Below are 8,182 nucleotides of genomic sequence, written 5' to 3'. Positions count from 1 at the left end.
CAATTGACTTGAAATGTGTCCAAAATTTACCAAAGAATTTGCAAAAATCTGTCCAAAATGACTTCAAATTTGCCCAAAATGACTCAAAATATGCCCAGAATTATCTAAATCAGTTGAAAATGACTCAAAACTCATGTAAAATTACTCAAAATTGACTTGAAATTGGTCCAAAATGAGTTAATAATTATTCATAATGACTCAAAATATGTCTAAAATGACAAAAACTGGCCAGAATGATCAAAATTAGTCCAAAATGACTGAAAGTCTCTCCAAATAACTTGAAATGTCTGTTGAAATAACTCAAAATTTGCCCAAAATTTCTCAAAATCTGTCCAAATGACTTTAAATTATCCAAAACAAGCTATAATTATTCAGAATGGCACAACAGTTATGTAAAATGACAAAAACTTTAACCTAACTTTAACCTAACCCTAAACCATCAAATTTACCTATAATGACTAAAAACTCGTCTAAAATTACTCTAATTTGTCCAAAATTACTTGAAATTGGTACTAAATGAGCTAAAACTATTCAGAAGGACCTAAAATGTGTCCACATTGTCAAAAGGCAGTCGAAAGTGTCTTCGAATTTATCCAAAATGACTCAAAATGCTTCTACAATTACTCCAAATTGACTTGACATTGGTCCCAGATGAGTTAATAATTATTCATAATGACTCAAAATATGTCCAAAATGATAACAGACTGGCCAAAGTGGCCTCCAATGTGCATAAAATGTGTCTATAATGTCCAAAATTACTTGAAATCTGACCAAAATGACTCATAGTTCACCTAATAATACTGAAAATTAACCTAATATTATCCAAAACTTGTCCAAAATCACTTGAAATTGGTCCAAAATGAGCTAACAGTGAAGAACGTTCGTATGCTGGGGCAGATGAGGTGTTTGGTTGTTTTGGGAGACATCAAAACAGCCTGCAGACACACGAACAACCGAAAATTACTCAAAACCTGTCCAAATTACTTGAAATATGTCTAAAATGAGATTACCGTATCCAGAATGATTTAAAATTTATCCAAAATGACTTGAAGTTAGTCCAAAATGAGCTAAGACTATTCAGAAGGACCTAAAATATGTCCAAATTGTCAAAAGGCAGCCCAAAGATGCTTCAAATTTGGCCAGAATGACTTGAAATGTGTCCAAATTTGCCCAAAATTGACCAAAAATGAGTCAAAACCTGTCCAAAATGTCTTGAAGTTTGTCCAAAAAGACTTCATCTTCCAGTAATTTTGAGCTGCAGCTGACCTGAACATTCCCGACATTCCGATCCTTGTTGACACAACTCCTGCTTCCTGGTCGTACCTGGTCGTTACGGAAACACTCAACCTGAGGCTGGATTCCTGTTTTACTGAGGTCACTGACGCACTTCTGGCAGAAAGAAAAATGTCTGGAATGTCGAGGAATCCAAACACGATCATCTTTATTTGAAAAACCGCAGAGGAGCTGATTTATGTCAAATGATAGAGGAGAATTTAAAAAAACAAACACTGGTGGGTTTGAAAGGCATGTTTTACTTTAAAGAAAAACTAAATGAGATCAATTATCAGGCAGAAACTGTAAAAACAGAAGTTTCAGATTTGGAACTTGCCAACAGTTTTTTCCCACAGTCTGAAGGGAAATTTAACCAAATCCAAGCTAAAAGACAAAAAATCCAGACTTTTCAGGTGAACTGCAGGCAGTGTAATCCAAAGTGACTCGAAATGTATCCAAAATTATTCAAAATTCGTCTAAAATTATTCAAAACCTGCCCAGAATGATTTATAATTTGTCCAAAATTTCTTGAAATCTGCCCAAAATTACTCAAAATTTACCAAAATGAATCAAAATTGACTTAAAAATGATTCAGAATGAAACACCTGTTGTCAAAAAAATGACAAAAACCTGACCAAATGTGGCTTCAAATTTGACCAAAATGACTGAAAATGTGTCTAGAATTATAAAAATCTGTTCAAAAATAACCCAAAACTCATCTAAAATTACTCAAAATTTGTCCAAAATGACTTGAAATTTGTCCAAGACAAGTTAAAACCATTCAGAAGGACCTGAAATATGTACAAATTGTCAAATGTCCACCCAAAATGACTCAAAATATGTCAAACATGACTCAAGATTTGCTAAAAATTACTCTGAAATTTGGCCAAAACGGTTTTCTGGTGTGTGGATGGTCCTGACAGTGAAGAACGTTCGTATGGGGCAGATGAGGCCAAGAGTCTCTGCTTATTTTGGGAAACATCACAACAGCCTACAGACACACAAACAACCAAAAATGACTCTAAACCTGTACAAATGACTTGAAATTTGACCAAGATGAGCCGAAAGTATTCACAATGATTTCAAATTTGTCCAAAATTGCTTGAAATCTACCCAAAACTCACCGATAATTACTCAGAACATGTCCATAATTATCAAAATTACTTTAAAATGACTGAAAAATCTGACCAATAGTGGCTTCAAATTTGCCCAAAATTACTTGAAATATGTCCAGAATGATCAAACTCTAAAATGACTCAAAATTTGTCCAAAATGACTTGAAATTGGTTCAAAATGAGCGAAAACTATTCAGAAGGACCTAAAATATGTCTAAATTATTAAAAGCCCATCCTAAATGGCTTAAACTTTGTCTAAATTGACTCAATGTGTCCAGAATTACTCAAAATTAGCTAAAAATGAATCAAACTTACAAAATTACTCAAAATTTGCCACAAAATGACTCAAAACTATTCATAAATCTGTTTAAAATTACTCAGAATCTCTTCTGAATTATCAAAATTGGCTTTTTTAAAATTATTCAATATTCGTCCAAATTGACCTGAAATTGGTCCAAAATGAGCTAAAACTATTCAGAGGGACCTAAAATAAAATAAAATTGTCCAAAATGACTGAAAACTATCCGAAAATTATTCAAAAATCTGATCAAAATGACTCAAAACCATTTGCCCAAAATGGTTTTCTGGTGCGTGGATGGTCCTGACAGTGAAGAACGTTTGGATGCTGGGGCAGATGAAGTCAAAAGTCTCTGACTATTTTGGGGGCTGATAAGTTTGAGAAATATCACAACAGCCTGAAGACACACAAACAACCAACAACAACCCAAAACCTGTCCAAATGACTTAAAATGTGACCAAAACAACTTAATATTCATGTAAAATTGTTCAAAAATCTGTTCAAAATGACTTAAAACTTGTCCAGAATGGCTTGAAATTTGCCCAAAATAAGATAAAAGTATTCAGAATGATTTAAAATTAGTCCAAAATGGGAGCCCGTATAGCTCAACGCGTTAAGCGGCGACTCATGTACAGGAGCTGGTCCCTGACGCAGCGGCCCGGGTTCGATTCCCGCTCGCGGCCCTTTGCTGCATGTCTTCCTCCAACTCTTCTCCCCTGTTTCCTGTCTCTCTCTCACTGCACCTATCAAAAATAAGGCCAAAATAAAAAACTGGTCCAAAATGAGCTAGAACTCTTCACAAGGAATGAAGATATGTCTCAATTGTTAAAAGTAGCTTCAAATTTGCCCAAAATTACTCAAAATTTGCCAAAAATGACTCAACGTCCATCCAAACTACGTCAAAACTCGCCTAAAATTCTTCAAAAAATCTGTTGAAAATGATTCAAAACCAGCCCAAATGGCTTGAAATTTGCCCAAAATGATTTTCTGATGTGTGGATGGTGCAGTGAAGAACGTTTGTATGCTGAGGCAGACGAGGCGTTTGGTTGTTTTGGGAAACATCACAACAGCCTGCAGACACACAAACAACCCATCACTAGTTTTCTCTGATAAGCTTCTGTTAGCAAACTGTAAAAGCTTATTTTCGTCGCAGCGTCTCTTTGTCTCTTCCTGTTTTAAGCGTCGTCCTCGCTCTTTGTTTTCTCGGTTTATTTTTACGTCTCGGTGCCGTCGGTAACCTGAACCCAGCAGCAGCAGCAGCTGTCCATCAGAGCTGCTCAGTCCTGCCCTAATAAGTCTCTGCTGCTTCGGTATTATTAGAATCACAGCAGCAGCAGACTTAAATACAGAAACAGCATACTGTAGAGGTATAAACGTGAACCAACATTCAGAATCTGAGGTGGACGGACGACGTTTAACTCTCTTACCTCCCAAATCCACTGGAGAGTTTAAAAGGCAGGTTGGCTTTATGGAAAATCACTAAAATGACACCATTTATCGGCCAGAAACTGAAAAAAACAACAATTTTCAACTTTAAAATCATGATATGCAATCAAATTCTGCATTTTTTTTTTTAAATCACCAAAAATAAAGCAAAACTTTTTCTGTGGACAAAAATCTGAAAAAACTTGAATGGAAATTTCAATCATACATGTTTTCCTCAGTGTAACTTCACTAGAATTACCTTAAAAAAGGATGAAAGTCAGATAATTAAATCTCTGAACCCCAAAAACTGTAATTTCCCTTTTAAAGTCGTTCCAAATCTAAGCTTAAAATCATTGTGTTTTATCAAATTCTAGATATTTTATTTAAAAAATTCACCAATAATAACGAAAAAAAAGAGAGATTCTTCTGTGGACAAAAATCTGCAACCTACATTAAAGTATATTAGCTGCTGGTTAGTTTGAAAAACACATTGTTTTAAAAAAAATATTTCTAAAACAGCATCATTTATCGACTAGAAACTGTAAAAACAAAACCATTTTCAACTGTCAAATTCTTGTCTGGGTAGTTTAAAGCTTAAAGTCATGATATTTCATCAAATTCTGTATTTTAAAAAATATTAAAAATCTCCAAAAATATACCAAAACTTTCTTTCTGTGGACAAGAAACTGAAAAAAACAACAGAAATTACAATTATACATTCCCAGTGTTTCACTAGAATTACCTTAAAAGAGGACAAAAATCAGAAATTTAAACTTTTGAACATCAAAATTTGCTGGTTAGTTTGAAAAACACGTTATCGTTTTCAAAAATTACCAAAATGGAAACAGAACAACCATGATTTAGGAGAGAGAGAAAAAAAAGTCAAATCATTTCCCATGTAGTGGTGTGTACCTTTAGTGTTTCCATACACAAATAAACTGGCATTTTTTTTAGATCTTTCTCCGTCTTCTTGGTCTGTTTCCATACAAGTGTAGGACTTTGTATCACAGTGAAAAAATGCGTCTACAGTGAGGAAAAATGCTAATAAACTGCCTGGAGTTGAGAGATTTAAGACTGAATGGATTATGGAAAACTGTAACAAACATTTTCACTATTGTCTGACATTCTCTGGACCTACAGTGATTTTAAAGATAACATGTTTTTCAAACTAACCAGCGGGTTTTGGAGTTCAGAAGTTTAAATTTTGGTGTTTTGCAAAATAAAAGGTTTCATCATCTGTCGTCTGTAGGTCCAGAAAATGTCAGAAAACAGTGAAAATGTTCATCACAGTCCATCCAGAGTCCTAAACCTCTCATCTCCTCTTTATTTCCCTCCCTTATGATCCTCAAAGGCCTCTCAGAAACTCAGCGTCAGCTCTTCACTGTAAATATGTGAAGCTCATTGCACTTCACAGACTCTTACTGACCTCATCCTAGGCGACGTGGAGGAAGTAGAGGACAAATAAAAAAGGGAGGCAAATGTGAAAAGCAACACGGAGGGGTTAACGGTGATCCACGGAGCTTCATACATATTAAAATCAACATGTGTCCTGTTCAAAAAGCCCCGACTGTGCAGCTCAGCGGGGTTAAACCTCCCTGTTTACCGTCATTTACATGAATGAGAGCGAGCAGGTCCCACTTTTAAAGCTGACGGCATCACTGCAGCCGCATAATTGTGCTAATAACACCCAGAGAATCCTGAATTAAACAGCTCCTGGTGCATTTTTAATGCTTTAAAAGCTGCTGCGCTCAAATCAGAATTATCAATCAGCTTTAAACTCTGTTTTTTTAAAGAAAAGAGTGAAATAATGTCCACGTAGTGTTCAGAAATGCTGCATATTTACATCCACGAAGCTGCAAGGAGTGGATTTTTTTGTGTGTTTTTGCCTCGTTTCTTATTGATTTTCTTCAAATAATCCTGTCAGAGTTCAGATGTTCATCAGTTTCTGGGTTCCTCAACGAATAATAATATAGGATAATGAGAGTCAAGGGGGTCTAATTTGGCATCTGTGTGTTTTAAGAATGATTTAAATAGTAAATATGACTTTTTCTGGGACTGTGTTCACACAGAGGTATTTAAAAGAATTAAACATTGAAAAACGAGGAGAGAAGTGGGAGAAACTGTGTTTTATAGTTATTTTTTATGGTTTCTACTTTAATTGTCTTATTTACCAACATCCTAAAGGTTTCTACTTTCATTCATTGTGGTATTTTGCTGTTTTTGTTGGGTTTCTACACTATTTTATTGTATTATTTATCTGCTTACATGGGTTCTACTTTCATTTAATGAGATATCTAGCTACTTTGCTGGGTTTCTTCTTTCCTTTATTGTGGTATTTACTTACGTTTTTTGTTTCTACTTCACACAATGCTACACTGGAAATGAAGTTAGTTGGTGTTCTGCAAAAATAAAAAATTTCAGCATCTGCATATATGATGTTTTTTTATCATTAATTAACCAGTTTCTGATTTGTGAGATGAGATCTGTCATCTGTAGGTAGAGAAAATGTTTTGAGGCATTCTGAATTATTATTTTTTTAAAGGATTCTGGACATTTTTACTCCATTTCGGACCATTTTTGAGTAATTTCATGTGAGTTTTTGAGTGTATAATGAAAAACAAAATGAAAAATTTGCACCAGATTCTGTAAAAATCAATAAATTAAGATTAAAACTCAGCACTCTATATCAAGAACTTGTAAATGTGCAGAATGTGGGCTCTTCTAAAGTCAGATTTGTTGTGGTGTTGGTCAGTGTTTTGTCCGTATAAAAATAACTGCGGTTATGAATTTGTAATCAGATTTCCCATGCATAATGCAGCGACTCTGACAACACTTTTGGGAAACCATCACGGCTGTCAGCTTGTCTTCTTTCTATCCGAGTCAGCAGCCGAGTGTCAACCTCCTCATCCTTCAGCTGCAGGCGCAAAGAAACGACAACGCAGTTATGACATTTGTTGGCGGCTTTAATCTCAAGCACCTCCCGATACCAAAACTGTCACCGCATTCTTCCAGATCCTTGTCGTCTCATCATAAAAACACTAAGTCTGGCCCAAACTCAATTTTAGTTTACTAGTTATTTAGATGACATGCTCAAAAATTGCCTGAAATTACTAAAAACTTACATGAAATGACTCAAACATGGTCTGAAATGATCACAAAAGTAAAATCAAAGCTACTGGATGAATAAATAAAGTCAGCATGGCTCAGAAACAGTGAACAGAGGAGCAGGTTGTTGGAGATACATTCAGCATGGTGAAACATCTTTCTACTGATGATGAGCAGAGTAGAGAGGAAACGTCTGGAAACATGGAGATAGTTAAATATCTACAGTATGAGGAGACAAAATGATCATAAACGGACAAAACTGTCACAAAAATACACAAAATCACAACAACAAGACACAAAATCACAAAAATGAGACACAAAATCACAAAAACAAGACAATAAATCAAAAAAAGACAAAAAATCAAAACAAGACGCAAAATCATCAAAACGAGACACAAAACCACAAAAACGAGACACAAACTTATCGAAATGAGACACAAAATCACAAAACCGAAACATAAAATCACAAAAACGAGACACAAAACCACTAAAACGAGACACTAAATGGCAAAAATGAGATAAAAACATCAAAACGAGACACTAAGTGTCCACATAGAAGATTGATGTCATTTACTGTATTTCATACATGAATAAATTACACTGGTGCATTGTGGGAAACTGTGTCTTTTATGTTAAAATAAATAATGTTCTATTTAACAAAAATGGAATTCTTCTTCCTCTTCTTGATTTTAATCATTTTGGTGTTTCTTAAAACCTAAAATAAATCGTAAGAAAAAAGCTCAGAATTTACCAGATTTTCTTTTAATTTGACCTTAAACGAAAACTTAAATAAAACTGGTTGGAAAATAGAATTCTTGGTCCAGATTTTCCAGATCATTTGACAGATTTCCTGTCAGTTTGACCTGCTGTCGGCGTCTTCAGACTTCATGTCTTTGAAGGCGTCTCTGGAGCCCAAAGCTGAGCAGCCAACAGGTTTTTCCTTCTCCATCGTTAATAAAAGTCAGGC

The sequence above is a fragment of the Amphiprion ocellaris genome, chromosome 5, assembly GCF_022539595.1.
Source record: "Amphiprion ocellaris isolate individual 3 ecotype Okinawa chromosome 5, ASM2253959v1, whole genome shotgun sequence".
Taxonomy (NCBI): domain Eukaryota; kingdom Metazoa; phylum Chordata; class Actinopteri; family Pomacentridae; genus Amphiprion; species Amphiprion ocellaris.
This window is presented reverse-complemented; position numbering follows the sequence as displayed.